Source organism: Periplaneta americana, chromosome 16, assembly GCF_040183065.1.
Source record: "Periplaneta americana isolate PAMFEO1 chromosome 16, P.americana_PAMFEO1_priV1, whole genome shotgun sequence".
Taxonomy (NCBI): domain Eukaryota; kingdom Metazoa; phylum Arthropoda; class Insecta; order Blattodea; family Blattidae; genus Periplaneta; species Periplaneta americana.
The window spans coordinates 9215883-9234932 of record NC_091132.1 but is presented as its reverse complement, the minus strand read 5'-3'; the positions used below and the strand labels follow the sequence as shown (position 1 = coordinate 9234932).

At 35.5% G+C, this 19050-nt stretch overlaps 2 protein-coding genes across 14 annotated transcripts in view; one reads left to right on the top strand and one right to left on the bottom strand.

The window, feature by feature from the left end:
• The window catches only part of Atg10 (Autophagy-related 10), a 656137-nt gene that overhangs the window by 595722 nt on the left and 41365 nt on the right, over window positions 1-19050 (bottom strand). For all 4 annotated transcript variants that reach the window (XR_011329775.1, XR_011329776.1, XM_069813034.1 and 1 more), the window contains exon 2: window positions 8314-8414. The gene's annotated coding sequence lies outside the window, so the exon portion shown is untranslated. The remainder of the gene's footprint in view (window positions 1-8313; window positions 8415-19050) is intronic.
• The window catches only part of LOC138691226 (protein vein-like), a 411186-nt gene that overhangs the window by 371977 nt on the left and 20159 nt on the right, over window positions 1-19050 (top strand). The window contains exon 6 of one of the 10 annotated variants that reach the window (XR_011329774.1): window positions 10752-10956. The exons of the other annotated variants lie outside the window; for them this stretch is intronic. The gene's annotated coding sequence lies outside the window, so the exon portion shown is untranslated. The remainder of the gene's footprint in view (window positions 1-10751; window positions 10957-19050) is intronic. 10 annotated transcript variants of the gene reach the window in all.

Sequence of the window (19050 nt, the reverse complement as noted above, 5' to 3'; positions counted from 1 at the left end):
GTCCTGTCCATTACCGACAGATTGCTTGTACGTCTCTTAAGTTCTAACAGTATTACCTCCAAATAAAACGTGTAACTTGGTATCTTCAAGTATTCCAGCCGCAAACTTCAATCTTCACGCCTTTCATAGTATCAGATCGAAACCTCCTTGAAGGTCTGCACGTGAGTAAAAACTGTAAAGCAAATGTAGTTGCCGATATGAACTGTAAAATCGAAGCCAGTGCTTAAAGTAATCTGCTCTAGTAGTACTTGGAAACCTTTCCACTGGTCGCTGTCGTAGACTCACACTGAGCTACTCTATAAAACACAATTTAACTAGGTCAGTGTTTACTAAGAACTATGTGTTCTTATTGAACACTTGTGAAGAAAGACTTATGCCATTTGTCAACAGCAATCCAATATGATACAGAAGGTTGAAGATAGAACTTTATATTTGCTTACAGATATAGTTGACTGAAGGTAAAGGATGGCGAACTAATACGAATGATGAGAGAGCCTAATAAAATTTAAGCTGATCTTTTGTATTGGCAGCTATGTAACGTCTCCTCGTGTATTATTTTAGAAGAATGATTTCGACTTGATCATTTTTAAAGGTTCTCCTGCGAGATAGGCACGAAAATTCATATCAACCACGAAACTACTCTTGTAACATTCAACTATTCTAATAATTGTCATCTGAATTCCGAAGCAATCACAAAATGTGAGGATAACATGGAAAAGAGAAATCAGTTACGATAGGTACATCTGGTCGATACGAGATGAAAAGAAACGCTTCAGATAATATGCCGACCAATTTGTGATCGGATGGAAAAAATGAAGAAATTCGTTCATTCTGCTGTATTAGTCTGTTCAGTTCGGAGCTTCATTAATGTCACACATTATTCTTCTCTTTCTCTCTTACTCTCATTCACATTAAGTGAAAACAAGTACGACATTGTGGAAAGCTTCAGCGACAAGAGATTAAAGACGGGTAACATTTTGAAATGAATAATATTGGTAGCGTGCAATGCGGAGTTATAGTGAATATATGGAAATACCGATTTGGCCTGTTTCAAGATTATTCCTTATTTAGAAACATCAGAGGTCAAAAACGTACTTGGACTCTGTAAGTTTATATCAACCAAAAATGAAATGGAATTAAATATAAAATAAAAAGGAGTATAGGCAAATCATGGAAAGCTGTAGGTATTCTCAAAATTTTATTACATAACTAAGGAGTCCACACAGCTCAAGCATAGTAAAAAATAATCCATTATATTTTTGGTCCAAGGATATTATGTACTGAAACGTCATTTACATAAGGTGGAGAAGTGCAGATATTTGTAACCAAATGAAACAGCGCCTACACCTCAGAACAGTTAAAAGCTCGAATTTTTAGAGCTAATCATAGTCTAAATAAACTCAAGTTACAATACTAGGTCTTATAACAAATTTGATAAAGATACGTTTACGATTTACTTAGAAACCCGCGGGCTTAATATAGGCAGAGATGTAAAACCTACCGCGGTTTCATTGGGAAGGAAATAAAAGTCAGAATTTCGTGACAGCATGTAAAAGTACCATGCGCCTGATTGAATAACAGTGGATACATTCAGAACGTCTCGTTATAATTCCGCATAGAGTAGCGAACTTATTTTCCAGGCCGGTCTGATTCTGCTTCCATGGTGGCCTCTGGCACATGAAAGATACGCAAGGCAGGGCAAAAAATACTTCGAGGAGAATAAAATAACAGCTCACTCATTTGTGACACTTTAACTTGCACTAATTTCATTATTACTGGTTCAATATAAACGTTAAAAGACATATTTCCACTTTTCTCTAGCATTGCTCTTCACACTAATTATTATCGTGGTAACGTCTTCTGCCGGGAATTGAAGCGGGATTGCAAATAGAGTTTTGCCTACATTCATGAACAAATGGACCCTTCGCAAGCAGGAAATCTACTACATGGGGCCAACAGCTTAATTCTTCATCCGGTGCAAATCTCACTTAGGGTTCTATCAGTCTAAAATCCCATGATCCTTCTTCCACGCATGTCTTAGGTCCAACGGAAATACGTGGCTTTCAGACAACCGAGAACGACACTAAAACCTCAAAAATATTTAAACGTGTGAAATTTTAGTCTCTTTAACGTATCTTTTAAAACAGAAACACTATCCAGAGATGACACAGTAACAAATTAGAGACTGGGCAACATTTCTCGAACAACGGAAGGGAAAAAATTAGTAGTCGAATGAAAGCTGTCCACAGCCACTTTACTCGACATAAATCTCATTAACCCTACTAAGTAGCGGCGCCAGAGTTTTTAATCTAGATATGGAGGCATTTGCATGGCCATAGTTCAGTCAAAGTAGGCAAATCTCCTTCCTTGTATCCTATACCATTGACGCTATTAGAGTACATTATTATTGGTCAAGACAAATTTTTCTAGCCGGTACTAAATATTAGTACCGAATAGCATTTCATTTTCCACTTGCTCACCACCCAGATGCAAAGCAAACAAGATGAAATTAAATTTAAAGAGCTACCAACACCTTAAAATATGAACTTCGTACAATTTTTTCACAGAGATAAGAGAAACTGTGAAGTGATGTATCAAGAGAAAAAACCATAATGGACGCTACTGCACAACATCGGGCGAAATGCGTCTTGTGGTTTGTTCAGTCAGCGTCAGGTTCGTCGTATGGTTTCCAGGAAGCTTGAAATTGCAGATCAACGAAGCTGTAGTATTGCACGTTCGAAAAAGCAGGGCACACTTGTAAACCACACGCTGGTGGTCGCAAGATGATATGCTGTTATGACAGCAAACCATAATAGCAGAAATATATGTATGCACAATGTTTGCTATGGTAGGCACGCTCATACCATTGCCAGGGGGCGAGCTTAGCTACCATTATAAAAAGGCCATTCTTGTAGTCGCCTTTGAGGTCAAGAGACGAAATATTTTGTGTGATCTGGGGAAAGAAGTCCGCAAAGACCCATCGGTCGGGGCGGCATCACTTTTGTAAGCGGAAAATTCTATTGGTGCGGATGTGGTATCCAATGCCAGCGGACCTGAATCCACTCCATTTGGGGAGAGGATTTACAAAGAACATTGTGCATGCACAAAACAGGGATATTGTTCATCTCAGAGACAAAATAGTTCAGTTTTCACAGAAATTATGACTGATGTGTTATATCTGACACAGAAGAGAACATTCGAATGTTATGATTCGTGTCGTGTACGCAGAGGTGTTCACGTTGAGTCTAACGTGTACAAAGAGAGCAACTCCCAACTTTTTATTAGTGTATTTACAAAACGTCAAAACTAAAATACCAATTGCTTTCATTTTACAAAGTTTATGTTTTATCCATTCCCAAAACGGATATGCATATTACATTTACATGATTACTGTATTTTGCGTCGTAAATACGTGAGATCAGGACGGCATTCGCTGCAGTACAGTGTGGTGCATAATAAGAGTATGCCACTACTGTAATTCTTCTGCTACCTACCAAACGTTTTGTACCTCTTTTTCTTTATATTTTTACTTTGAAGTGATGAAACATTAAAACAGCTCCATTTTATAATAATGTCTATTAAAATGTTACAATTTTCTAAACTAGAGATTGAAACAGTTAAGTTCATAAACTCTTATTTTCTTATTATGACTACGCAGAATTATTACGTTTTAATTTTTCTAAGAATAAGATTCAAGATTTGCAAAATGAAGTTGGAATGAAAAATAAAAGACACGGCAAGGCCTTACAAGTTTCCAAGAGGGATGATGGAATATTCATGTAAATTCCAAGCCCTTTGTCCACGTAAGCTAATCTCACTCCGAGCAACGTCGACATATAAAAGAACAGACATTCTCAAAGAGGAAATCCTAAAATTCTCCAAAGAAAGATTCTCCATATTGCAAACTGCATAAAGTTCTAGTCACATCTATTACTATACAATACAGCGGGTACAATGCTTTTTTATACCAAAAGCGGTGCTGAAGTCTCGATGTCTCATCAAACCCATCTGTCTGGTTGAAGGCGCTAACAATCCATTATCAATAGTCACTTCCGGATACATGACAGGTAAGTTTAGACTAATAGGTTTCAGATTTTAGCTGTCCGATGTCCGCCGATTCATTAGATTATTACTGCCTTCCCACAGTTTTCAATGAAACAGTCCTAATTGTTGTATTGATTCAAAGTTGTAGAACTGCACCAAGAAAATAAACTATAGAATATTTTCACACAGAACAGGTTCGAAAATCCAAATGACGTGTTCAAAATGTAAAAAAAAAAACTAAAAAAAAACAGTGTAATGAAAAGTTTAACACGGACAGCAAAGATCTTATCACATTTGAAGAATGCTAGTGGCAATGAGGGATGTCTACATATAACAGAATTTTAGAACGTGTCGCCATCCCAAACTTTATTTGAAGTTCATCCACAATAAATGGCACGTAAGGAGAAAAATGGTTTAGTTACAGATTAGTAAAAGTATTAAATGTTGAAAGGAGACATGTCCATCACAAATAAAGAAGAGCATTTTCAAATTTCTTTTGGCTCATTTTTAAAGGAAAGCAGTTTGTGTTCATTCCTGTATTAACGAAGAACATGCTGTCTCCAATCAATAACCTGCTTTTCATTATTTTTCTGTTGTGTTTGGAATATAGGATGTTCCAGAATAATGATTCCTAATTTTCAGATGTGATAGAGGGCACATAAACAATTTTTTCGTAATAAAGTAATGTCCGGAAATGCTTTCATATCAAGATATAACGATATTAAAGAAATGAGAATTTCAAAGACTGTCAACGTGAAAAGTAACTGGCTATTATATCGAAGACCGTTGATCTATCCTTGAACTTACTGTGCGAGGATGTTGCTGCGCATAAATTCGCCGTGCCTCATTAGCAATGCCATAAGCTGCTCCATATGGTATAAGCATGTCTGCTAATTCAATATTTGCAAACCGATACATTTTTTTAATGATTGGATATTTCATAAACGGATCTCACAGAAGTTATTTTGTGACAGACAACTAAACCAAACCAATTTCAAGTGTTTCCATGGTAACGGGAATAATTGAAAAAACAATTAAATGTAGTCATGGACGATATTAAGCTGAATGAAAAGTTTTGACTTTTACTTTTCGATACGGAAGCATTTCCGGACACTACGTTTTTAAGAAAAATGTTCAGTTAAATGCCTACTACCTTACTTACTTACAAATGGCTTTTAAGGAACCCGAAGGTTCATTGCCGCCCTCACATAAGCCCGCCATCGGTCCCTATCCTGTGCAAGATTAATCCAGTCTCTATCATCACACCCCATCTCCCTCAAATCCATTTTAATATTATCCTCCCATCTACGTCTCGGCCTCCCCAAAGGTCTTTTTCCCTCCGGTCTCCCAACTAACACTCTATATGCATTTCTGGATTCGCCCATACGTGCTACATGCCCTGCCCATCTCAAACGTCTGGATTTTAAGTTCCTACTACCACATTTATGAAAATTAGGAATAGTTATTCTGCAAAACCTCGTATATTCTTGACTTCCAATTTCGCTCTTTAAATATATTAATATAATTAATTTAATTTGCTAGGCAATTGATTACATTTTATGTTTAGTCATTAGAACTCCCTATATACTATTTTAACATGTTATTTCTTCTTAGTATTGCGTAATTTTGATTTAGCTTCATTATGACTGGAGATAAGACCATTTATATTCAAAATATCCATTCCAATGTCGGTCGTACACGAAAATACAAAGATCAGGTGTCAATACGAATTTTACAGTGCAAAGATTAGCTTCCAAATATTGTGTAAAACCTGCATTTGAATAATCATTTTGTCATGCTGATGGAGGACGTGTGCTTAACAAGGCTCTAAGTGGTTTTTAATTTCTTGTCAACTACACCTACAGGCCAAATAAAACTTTCTATCTTCGACTTCAATATAATGAATTACTTATGTGGAATGCATCACAAGTACAATAGACAGTTCATAATAAGCACTGATCTAGTTAAATGGCTTCTTTTCGTTAACGTCAACCACTAGTACAACGGAACATTTTACTCTATATTTAATATGTATTTTCTGTGTCCTAAAATTTACATTGGTAGCTCATTATAGGTAACTTCTCTTAACATACAAACTTTCAAAGACAGTTTAAACCTCATACTAAGTAAGGTTCTTTGTTGCAAGAAAATATGCACATTTACATATTACTTTGCAATTTCATTATTATACATCAATTACGTTTGGAATAATGTTACATAATAATTTTCATTGAAATCTACACAGCAATTGTTTGAATTCCACAAAGTAATGTACTGAAAATTTATAACGGACATTTCCCGTTCTACTCTGCATTCTTCAATTCTCTTCCTTCTCATAAAGGCTTGAGACAAGTGGGCGAAAACAAAACATGAGCATGGATTCAATTAACTGCTTTCGAAATGTTTATGTCTTTCACACATATACGCTACACATAGCATCCCAATGGTCTATATAGCCTATATATACATTTAAAAAACTGGCTTAGTGTTTGCAAACAATGCAGTGGAAACCGAAGTTATACGTTCTAGAAATTTTGTTTTAAGGTTTCCAAGAAAAGACAAATATAGACAAAATATTAAATATGTTTTTGAGATATATTAAGCTATTCTAATTTATTATTGTATTTAGAATCACTTTAATTACCGGTATTATGGTAAAACAGGTGTATTTTCTAGACACTACAACAATAAAATAACACACTATAATGTCCTGTTTATTTTATGCCATAATGGGCTGCATTATTTATGAAACATAAAGCCAGTTCCCTGTTATTTTCCCTTTCCATTGCATACATCGCCGATTAGCTACACATTATACCAATAAGACTTCAGGGAAATACCTGTAGTTTTATTCACCGAAACTCGAAGAGGATTGGCAATATATTATATCTTCACATATCGATGTTCCGAAGGTAACTGCTGGGCGATGCTAACGAGAAGAGAATGTCTGTGCTGAACACATGACTTCTACCTGCTCCTGCGCAGACCACAATATTTTTTATGGAAAACTAAATGCGAATCGTAGATACACGACTATTTAGGATTATAGAACTGCAGTATTTATATTGTTTTGAAGCTCAAACATTTATTCCTTTTGTCAAGTCAGATTTGAGTTTGGAACCACTGTGAGACGTATCGAAAGCAGGTCGCTGCTGTAGGTTTGTTGTCATCAGTTTGTGATTAAATTACAAACGTACCAACGTTCGTGCATAATGTGAGAGTCACCCGCAATTACCTCACGACTTCTGCTCTTCCGCTTGACACGATAATCTCCGGGACTTAGAGGTGATCACATAACTTTCGTGTTTAACGTTATGTTTTCGTCCCACTGCAATTATTATTATTATTATTATTATTATTATTATTATTATTATTATTATTATTATTATTAAAAACTATATCCGTATTAAATTCCCATACTCCGCATTTCATCTCTGTTAGTTTGGCAGATTTGATATTACATGCGCTCTGCGTTCGTCAAGAAGGACGTGAGACATTTAGTTCAGTATTTCTTTGATATGGTTGAACGCTTGGTCGCACAGTACTGGCTTATCTAACTTAAATAACAGGACGCATTAAAGAGAAACGGAAGAAACTAAAGAACAAAGAGAGGTAAAACAAAGAGCAGTAGAAAAGAGAAATGAGAACGAAATCAAAGAAAGGACGAAGGAAACAAATGAATTGAAAAGAGAGAACACAAATCAAATACATAAAAAAGAAACCAAAGAGAGCAAAGACAGACAGAAAACAAAGACATAGAAGAAAGAAAAGAAATAAACAAAAGAAGGAAATAAAGAAACAAAAGAGAGGCCACAAAACAAAGAAATGAAACTAGGAAACAAGGAAACAAAAGAAAATACACAAACAAAACAAAGAATACACAAAGAAACAAAAAAGAAAAGAATGAAACAAAGACAAGAAAGGAGAAAAACAAAGAAACAAAGGGAGGAAACAAAGAAGAAAAGAAGGAATAAATGAAACAGAAAAGAAAGGAAAATGATAAAAACGAATAAAGGAAAAAATTATCAATATGAATGAACAAACATGAAGCGTAAAGACAAATACAGGAAAAGAGAAATAAAGACAATAAGAGTGACTAAAATATGTAAATAATCAGAAAGATATTAAAAGAAGAATATGTCATTTTCGGAAGTTACACTCATGTTGCAAACATTTATCGTTTGTGGATAGAAAGAGGTTCCAGATCATCTGTATGAACACTCCGTTTCGTTAAGAAGCTAAAAATATTTCAGCTGGTATTTTCCTTACCGTGTTTTCCTTGTAGTTGAATAAATGCTTTGTTTTGGTGGCTGCGACTTCGAAAATAGTCTCCCTCCTAAGATTATGCTCCCAAGAGATTAACTCACCATCTGAAAACAGACGATATTTACAAATTATTATTCCATATAAACACTCAATAAAATCGGCAAGCACGTAGCACAAATCTAATTAAAAGGAAATCCACCAAGCCAAAAAATAAAAAGACTTTTTATTTTCCGCCTGTTACTTTAAGTTGAAATTTTTTCACAAAATAATTTTTATAAAAATTATTTTTAAAATTAAAAATGCAATAGTTAAGTAACAAATTGCATATATTAATATCAAATTTTGCACATTTTTGCATTTTACGAGTTTATAGGAAATGTCCAAATTGCTGCCCTATTTTCACGCACGTGTTACGTCTTGAATGTGGTATAATCCCGACATTTAAACATAGATATTTAAAACTGTCTTGGATGTAGAGTATCTACGTGAATTTTCTTTGCTTGTGGCAAAAAAATCGCAACGTTAAAGATCAAGTTTAGAGTACCAATGGCCGCTTTCAGTGGATGACCACTGATTTCATGAAGGGATACTATAGAGGCCTACCACAGAAAACACTATTGAATAAAATTCATCCAATACTTCGATTATTAAAACTTATCGAAGTAATTATCTGATTGTTACAAACTACTATCGAGTAAGTCCAATTTAATCAATATTGCCCATTACTATTGAACATCGTACTTTTAGCCAATATTTTCTTACCAGACAAAAGCCACTGTCCCTGATGCAAGTGATAAGCTTGAAGAAATAACTACACTCAATAAGTAACAATAGATTACTATGAGCAACTGCTTTTTCACAAATCATCGGCAATTACGATTAATAATAATAATAATAATAATAATAATAATAATAATAATAATAATCTTATTAGTGCAACTATAAAACACATTCATTCTGACGCTGAAGATTTGAGACTTAGTAATAGACAGTGCAACAAAGCAGATTGCTTTAAATATGACTGTAAAAAATATACAATAAAAAATAAGTAACGAAATTGATAAACTATAAATATGGAAGTGGTACAATAAGTAAATAATTAAAAGTAAGGGAATAAATAATATTTCTCAATATAAGTATGATAATTTTTTTGCAAAGGCTAGCAAAATGGACAGATAGAAATCTCAATTTATAAAGTTTTCAATACTTTATGGTAAAACCACAGTCTAGTATACACAGTCACGAAGCTTGAGTTGTGAGGACATTAGGAACAATAGACTGTGCAAGTACTATTTCGCATTGTCTGTGATGAGACGATGGTAGCGATCCTAGTTGTTAGCAACTTCCTATGGATGCAGATTTACTACGTATTGAGCTTCGTGACTGTAAATACTAGACTATAGTAAAACTACGAGTAAAATACTTTTCTCTTTGTAAACTTATAAAAATGCAAAGTGAAGAGTTGCAAAGTAGCTGTATTAGTGAAATGGAGCTGCTTTGTCTGCACACCAATCAGTACATGTCAGGGACGCCTAGAACCGATTCCTTCTTCGAGGTAGAGCTAGTGACCTCTAGTATCTTCGGGACTCAAAATCGACTTCCTCAAATTCTTTAATCTAATCCCTTCCTCCAAGTGAGGATAGTACCCACAACGGATCATTTGATTGTAGTGCTAAAGAAGGTTCGTCAGCCGAATGTGATAAGTCGTAATTGGCTTCAGAAATGGAGGTGGTTTCATTGAGCTTACCTAACAAAGATTCCTAGAAGAGCAGTTCCATGGGTCTTATGTTATTTGATCTCGGCTAATAGAAGGGGAATCTAAGGTCGACTATCAAAGCAAACAGTTGGCGGTGCAAAATTAGACAAGTTCAGCCGGAATAAAATGGAAAATTTTATATTTGTGTCATAAATTAAATTCTTGCAACTCTTGACTTCATAAAAATTGGGATGAATGTTTGGATTTTACAATTCTGGGTTGGAATATAATTTCTCCAACGCTTCGGAGCCACCTGCAGATTTCTTCCTCAGAGTAGCATCGCTTTACAAAAGCAAATATTTATATGATTTATTCAACGACTGTTCATTGATTTTAATTAGTGATGTTGTCTTCTGGTTATAGACCTAATTTTATATGACTTTTTAGAATTACACAGAAATCAAAAGATACTATCTCTGAAATATTTCCGAAACGTTCGAGAGATTAAAATTTAAAACATGGCTACGAGGTCCAAATTCTTCGTCATCTCTCAATTATCGTAAAAAGCATAAACTCTTATTTTATAGAAGTGTACTTCACGAGCAGCTGAAATGTGGAAGACACTGACCGAAACCTCAGTAGTCTACATGTAGCAAAATTTGACAAACACTACGCTAAGCTAAACTAACCTAACATCTGCTTCATGTGCCTCTACTAACATTCATTCTTACTAATTGTTTTGCAGCCTTTCTGTGAACCACCGGAGAATTGTACAAGCAACCCCCTCCCTGACAAACCACTTCTCTCATTCTATCCTGAACTGAACTCTTTAATATTTCGGTTTCCTTTTATCTCTTTTATCCTTCATTGGCACTGTACTTCCAGTGCATTTCTAGCCTTCATTCTTCCATTTCATTCAACAGCCAGAACTTCTCAATTGAAGTGAACAGGTGAGATTGTTAGTCTATACAGTAACTAAATACATGCAAGGGAACATGGGACTCCAGAATCTGTACACATACCTATACGTTATACGTTCGGTTACGAGAAGTGTAAATACACAGAGCTTACATTGTAAATAAATTCTTATATATCATTGTAATAGCCAACAAAGATTAATACCAGAAAAATTATCATTGAAGTTTCCTCACCATTACCTAATTTGTTAAATGTTATTTCAAATCTACTCGCACTAATGTACGAAAACATCCGTCGCCAATCGAATTGAAACAAATCGGCGCTCACTGGACATATGTTGACCAAATTCTGTATTTGTTACATTGTAATGACTTACTAGTTAACCCGATGAATACTGTACATGTACGCATATGTAGGTGACAAATTCATCTCTACTCACGATTATGAACTACAGAGACTATTTAGAGACGATGAGAACATAGTAACAGAAATCCTTGCTTTACAGTCCTTTTAAATTACGCAGAATATTCAGAGAGATGAAATAATTGTAACTGAACTATATGGCATTCATCCTTCCCAGGAACCCAAATGAATCCAAATTGCAGTCTTTGTGAGAAGTCGTAACTGAACTACGGCCAGGCATCAGTTTAACAGAACGACAGTACAAGGTCTACACGACATTAGCAATATAGCTAAATAATAATAATAATAATAATAATAATAATAATAATAATAATAATGTTTATTTACCTTCAATTTCTATAGTACGAAAGTAATGAAAATGTAGATAACATTGTGAAATTAACTACAAAACTGAATAAATGATTATATTTAAACTTATCGCTTTTTGCGGTATAGACAATATCATAGATTTCAAATATAGCGAAGCGTTTTAGCAATGTGTTAACAACTACAAAATATTATTATTCAATATCCAATTAAATGAAAATATGCTCGGTAATCTTGCATCAACGTTGCCACGTTTTTCCCGCAAAATCCGGGCTGTAGGACTGAGGAAAACTGTGGATTTTAGTTGAAACCAATTTATCTCAATGGCCTCGTTGTATACAGTTTGTTATTTAAAGACGCTGTATCAATTACTGGATTACTTAGCGACTATGGCATTCGTGATAGTGACAGATGAGGCTAAGGATTTGTTATATGCTTAACTGGAATTCGCCTTACAGTTAGAGAACTGAGCCAGGTAATCCGACAAAATGAATATCGAGCCCATGCCCGAGCCGCAGCTCCACATCAGTAGGCAAGCCCGCCAACCTCGTGGCTCATATGTACAGGGACATCACTTTATTTTTACCAACATTTTTAACATTAACCTGGCTATACTCGGAAACACTGTTACCCCCTTCCATTACAGGAGTTTGGTGTTACTAGTGCAATATGTAAACAAATCATTTCATTAGCTATAGAAGGAGAGAAAAGTAGTGTATCAATTTATATTACAGGGAAATACGATATTAGGATTTTCAGTTTGATCATTACTTTTACGGTATTTTATCAAAATACAGTAGAGTAATAACATTTTTTTTTTTCACAAAGTCAACTCTTCAGGCGGTTTTATTCGTTATACTGGGTGTTCAGTTCAAAATGTGTCATGGCTCGCTGTATGCCGTCATGTGGCTAGCCGATGAGCCTAGAGAATTCAATCTTCCTACACTTCCGCAGAGGTGTATAACCTAAGAGGCAGAGAAGTTGCCTAGCAAGTACGGCGTTCATTCTGAAGAGTACGTACCGATACGTACGGTCACGCCGGTAGTGACAGGAATGTGAAATGTTTGGAAATACGTACTGTCGGGATATGGGGAGAGGGTTAAGACGATTACTTACGTATTTGTTGACATTAACTTCGACGGTCAACATGGACACGGAGCATTTGATTTGTGTTGTGGAATGTTACCGTACGCAACCGACGATAACAAATACCCTGCGTACGACTTGCCGGCGCAAAACGCAGTTCGAAAGAGGTTATGGTAGCACACAGACCGTACAGACCGCCATCTGTTGCTACGACGTCCAAGTTATACCGTACACGTTCTCAAGTTCAGATTGAAGAACGCCTTAAATAATAGGCAACTTCTCTAACATATAAGCTGAAACTCGCTTCAAATCGGTGACCCAACAACAGTGACGTCATGACACACTTTGAAATGAACACCCAGTATAATGGCTACTTTATTCAGCATATTACCGTAATTTCGGTAACTCTAATCTTCACCTCTGGTCAGTCCACACAGATACTAAAGATATTCAGTCATGCTACACACCGTACCTGTGCGAAATAAGCAGGGGAGGGTATTTACGGAGATCGCGAAAATCACGACATAATAGATATACAATAGATTTTTACTAATCTTTACGAGTTAAGCGATTCTGATTAATCATATCCGGATAAAACAATCACGACAAATCCCGAAATAGAGTTCTAATAGCGAAATATGAACACATTCGCGTATTATTATTATTATTATTATTATTATTATTTTTATTATTATTATTATTATTATTATTATTATTATTATTGTATCGTTTTATAGCGAATTTCATATTCTGAGTTCTTTTTTCAGACATTTTTTCATTTGAATTTGTTACATATCCAAGTAGGCTACATTACATGGTATTCCAGGTGTTCTGATTACATCAGTGAACTCAAAAGACGGAGAATTCAGCATTTCACTAATAATTTGAAAGTATTAATGAGGGCTGCAAGTTTTTTTTTCGTTTTTAATGAATGTGTGTTAAATACAATCTGAATTCAACAAATATTGTCTATTGGCCATACAGCATCTTTACCAGAATCCAACGAACCTTTAATGTTAATTATTTGGAAAGTAATATTCATACTGAGTTAATACTCCAATTTCAAAATAAGTGTATTTTCCAAAATTTCCATTAATATCCAACAAGAGTACAAATCAATCTCCAACAATCTCCGCCGACACCAATACTAAAAAAACACAAATGATAAAATTAATCTCCATAAATATCTGCCCCTGGAAATAAGCTTCAATAATATAGGCCGTTCCTTCTTTGGAAAACGCAACGAAATTTTTTAAACACACTATACTCTGTACTGTTTACTTCACTGCTAGTAGACTTCGAATGCAACAGCGGCCGTAAGTTTGTGTGGCTGACGGGAGCAACTACATTAGTGAAAGGGGTGGGAGTCAAATACATTCAGAAACGCAGGTACAATAAAAATGCAAGTAAAAATAAAGTGATGTCCCGGTAGAAAGGTACAGATCAAATCGGCCCACAGGGTGACGGGAGGTTAAGATTCCAATCTATACAGACAACCGGCATTGATGACAGCATAGACGTCAGTCCTACGTGCCCGCCGCCTTTACCCCCAAGGAAACGTCCCTGTACTCATTTCTGTTAGAGACTGGGTAAACCCAAAAGCCATGGTACTACTGAAAGGATTGAATCAATGGAGAAAATCCATGATCCATCAGGATTCGAACCCCCGACTTTGTAGTGCTACGCCTTAACCGCGACGCTAACACGCGTCCCTCTCTAATAGGAAACTAACTACTCATAGTCATAATATACTCCCAAAATGTTAACATAATGGTATTTTGTGAAACTACTAACAAATAGAATTTCCTCAATTTCACGCCGGCGTTTAAATTCAGACAAAACATTTTAAGAATATGACGCTGAAAAGGTTAAAATACCATCTTAAGTCCAACCATATCTTGAAGATGGAGACAGTAAAGCTTACTTCAGAATTATTGTAATCGTATGTGTAAAGATATAAATTTCTCTTAACATTATCTGGCTCATTGTTAACCAATTAACCTTCATTTTTTTATATTCTATTCACAAATGCCTCAGATAACTTGCAGTAGAAAACGAGACAACAGTGTACTATAAAAATGACCAATTGATATTTAGAATACAAAACTAACATCTCAAGTCCGCTGAGCTTTTGATAATTACAACTTAAGTTGGAAATACGTCAAACGTGTCGGACTGGAACAAACCCGTGACCATCTCAACTGAACACTTCAAAATCAAGAAGTGCAATTCCCACTGAGAAGTATTACACGGAAAGTATTACATACAAAAATAATTAGCTGTATATAGAATTTCTGAGACAGAAACAGCTGAAATCCTGCATTTTGTCAGTGTTTTAGGGACATGTGCTTGACACGGCTCATTATCTTTCATTAATTAGACACGTAAACCAAACTATATAAATTGAGTGAGAAATTCTTTGCAAGCATTCGGGCACTAATACGACATACAGCCATCCTCGACGATCTAGAGCAGCGGTCGTCAGCACAGAACACCCTGGGGATAGCGTCCCTTACCCGCGGAGAACACAATGCACAATGGTGCACTCGTAGCTGCTAGCGGGTATGCTCTCTACCTCTTCCTGCTGCACGACGAGGCACACGGGACGGCTCCGCTTACCCTTTGCACATTTCAGCGAGTGCTGACGATCACTGATCTAGGGCATACCGTGCTAGCAGTGGTATCCCAGGTTAACGTGTTCAAATGTTGACGAAGACGATATCGCGATGGAATCTAAAGAGCGATATAAACTTTAGCATGGCTTCCTCCAAGAGGGACGCAAAGTTGGAAGGCCCGTGTCGTACATTTACGGAATATAAAAATCTTGTCCTTGACACAGGGTTCGGCGCAAAATTTGTTGGTCATTTACCGCCAAAGTTCAATTTCGGCGCCGAATAACCTCCACAACTGAAACCATCGTTAACTAAAATACTATTCGTTCTAAGATGCAGTTCACAGTAGGCACTGGTCTAGTTAAATGCAACATATTCGCCTCTAGTGTAATACATTTGGGTATTTCCCTGATAATTACAAGTAAAATGGTTATTCAAGTACCAGCGAAACTGAGCTGCATTTCAAACCTACGTTTCTTTCATTTGTATATTAGCATATTGTTTAAAGTACCGGTAACAACTATATTTCTTTAGGTCAATTGCTCTCTACAGTATTCATCCCTTGCAAACTTTCAACCCGATGCTGCAGAATATTCCTTTGAGAGAACTATTTCTTAATTTCTAAGAATAGCTTCGGTGGATGCTGCGTATTTCTCGGCCGGATTTTTGGCGTGACTGCGCCGGTGGAAAATCACCTTCTTCACGACTTCCACAATGAAAGCTCTGAGTGTTTGCACACAAAAGATTTTGTGACGGAATTCAGTGCTGACGAAGCACCAATTTCAGGTCTCATATTTACTGCTGAAACAGCGTTGAACTTACTTTAAAAAATTTGGAAGTGTTGAAAATGTCAAGTCCAATTTAAGTCATAAAATACTGCGACATATAAGCAATCATCCAATCGCTATTGATTCTCTTGCATGTTTTTCTTACTTATTACAATATATTTAAATGATTTCCAATATTAAGGGTATACTCTGGAAGCATAAATCGTCTTCAAGTAACGAAATTGTGATGTTCAAAGGTAGTAAGTTTAGAATTCAATAATGGTGAATGCATGTTTCAGTACATTTTTTTTCCTTCGACTATACGAAATTTTAAGACAGTTTTTTTCCATCTTATAATTTTTGCGGACTATCTCATTTCAGAAATGTGATATTTATAATTTAGGAAAACATAATTTAGGAAAACACTACATTTTTACAACGTTTTGAATAAAACAAAAATGCTCTGGCAGGTCATGTTACAATGAACATGCCATAAAATATAAGATAAAAAAAACGAAGATAAAATAAGATTTAATTTAGATAAGTGTAAAGGAATTTTATGCATATTTTATTCGAACATAATAATTAAAATGTAATATTATATCGTTTTTTCTTTCTATGCTACATAAAGGAGTGTTAGATAATTTTCACTACACAAAACCTTTTTAAATGAGAATGGCGATAGTTGCCTTCCAGGGTGTTCCCTTAATGGAATATTACAATATAAAGTTTCAAAGATTATCAGAATATGTACTGAAAACTGCATAATACGTAATTCTATCCTCTCTATGCTACAAACAGAATTTGTAAAAATACTGAACGGTAGGCCTATATCTCTTCTGTTTTGTTACTTTGGATGATTTTAAACTACTACCAATTACTATGTTACTATCGCGTTTCTAAGATTATGATCATTTACGAATAAATAATTTATTATTACTTTTGGTAGTAAAATTAGTATAACTCTTAATCTCACATTTCTTTAACAAAGAGAATTTATTACTTTTTTCGAAGCCGGAAAAAATAACGTGTTTTCTGCTCGACTGAAGACACATTTGTAAATTCAATACTACCATTGTAGTTACATATTGAACGCAATAGTCATTATGTATAAGATAAAGACAGATATCACGTCAACGCCGTAGAGACAAGTTAAAAATTTCAAAGTGTAATAACATATAGCCATGCACTTCATATTCTCGTATGTGTTGACATTATAATGAATACTCAACGCGCGTTACTAACATAGTAAATCAGCTGTGTTCCGCTAATCTAACCATGACATACTAATATTTCATACACGCCACTCTTTTTAACTGTACTTAAAGGCACGAGCTATGAGAAAAATAACTACCGTAATGATATTTCTACGTTCAGTTGAAGATATACACTTATAAAGGCAGCAATATTAGCAATAGAAGATTAAGAAGACAAACACAGCAAACTGGAAAGAACAAAAGTACAGGATGAACGAAGGAAGATGATCCACAAATTCTACAGTATTAACCAAGAGAATTACAGTATTAACCAAGATAACTACAGTATTAACCAAGAGAAAGCCGTAACAGAGCACATAAATCACCACTGAATTGTTGTGTCACAATACATGGTGTAATATTCTAATGAATTACCCACACTAACAGAGCACTATACCCCCTCAGGAAAAGAGACACTGACTCAGGCTATTCGGTGTAAACCTCCACATTGAGGCTTCTGGTATGGAACAAGAGATCTCAAGTCTCCAAAGATATCAGTTGTTTGCTACTGAAATAAAGGTTACGACAAAGCGGATTATGATAGGCCTGCGAAACTGGTCGAGACGCGGCTGTTAGAAACAGTGTTTGCAACTTTTAAAAATAAATTTAATTGAACCAAGTCAAATATTAATATGTTACTGAAGTTGGGGCATATTTAGATAACACTACAAAACATGTAGGTTTAAATTGAAATATTTTGTATATTGTTATAGTATAAGACAAAAATAGTAATATCAAAAAAGCGAATGTTCATATACGTTACATATTTGTACTGTGCTCATAAAATCGGATGACATTTTAAACAAAAGAACAATTCTCGAAGTTATGCTATGTAGTCACAGAAGTTCGATGTGGCCTCCTATAGTAGCCGGGTAGTCATTAAAGTGGTACTTAAACCCTTAATACATACGACCAAGAACATCAGAGTGACGAATATGATAGCCTCCCTGATTCGCTTTTTTAAATGGTTAATGACGTCAATAGGTACATTATATACAATAATAAAATCCCGTAAGTAAAAATTCAAAGAAGTGAGGTCCGGAGAGCTTGTTGGCCATGTTTCGCTCCATCCCACCCGATCTATCTCTGTGGAAATCCTTCACTTTCAAATCACACCATAAAAATACGAAATACCACAATTTTGCTGAAAGACTACACCGACGTTCAAATTTGGGATAATGCAAACAATTCTAACATTTCGAAATAATTGTGCGAGGTTACAGTATATTCCCAGAAGAAGAAAAAGAAGAGACCAATCACATTAAATCTTGTAAGAGCATATCACATTTTTGGGCTATTCCACTGTCAGGTGGAATGTAACGACTTTAAGGACGGTTATGTCTGAAATTTTTAAACCAAGATATTAAAAATATGTCCATAAAAGTATGCTATGACGAGATTCTAGTCAGAATGTACTTTACTATAGGCCTATTGCAGTCAGGGATTCCATAGACACTGCCACATTGTCGGGTCGTCACTTCCAACAATTTACTTGCTGTCATTATTTTGTCACAAGGGCATGAAAGATACGCTGGACACACACTGCTGAATTAAAGTACATAATATAAGTGCTGCTTCGTAACAGTAGGACAGCCAGTGCGATGCGATCGGCAGTGGTTCTCAATCACGTTTGGGTGCTTCCGAGTTCTCCCCCTACTGTAAGACGAATGACGGAT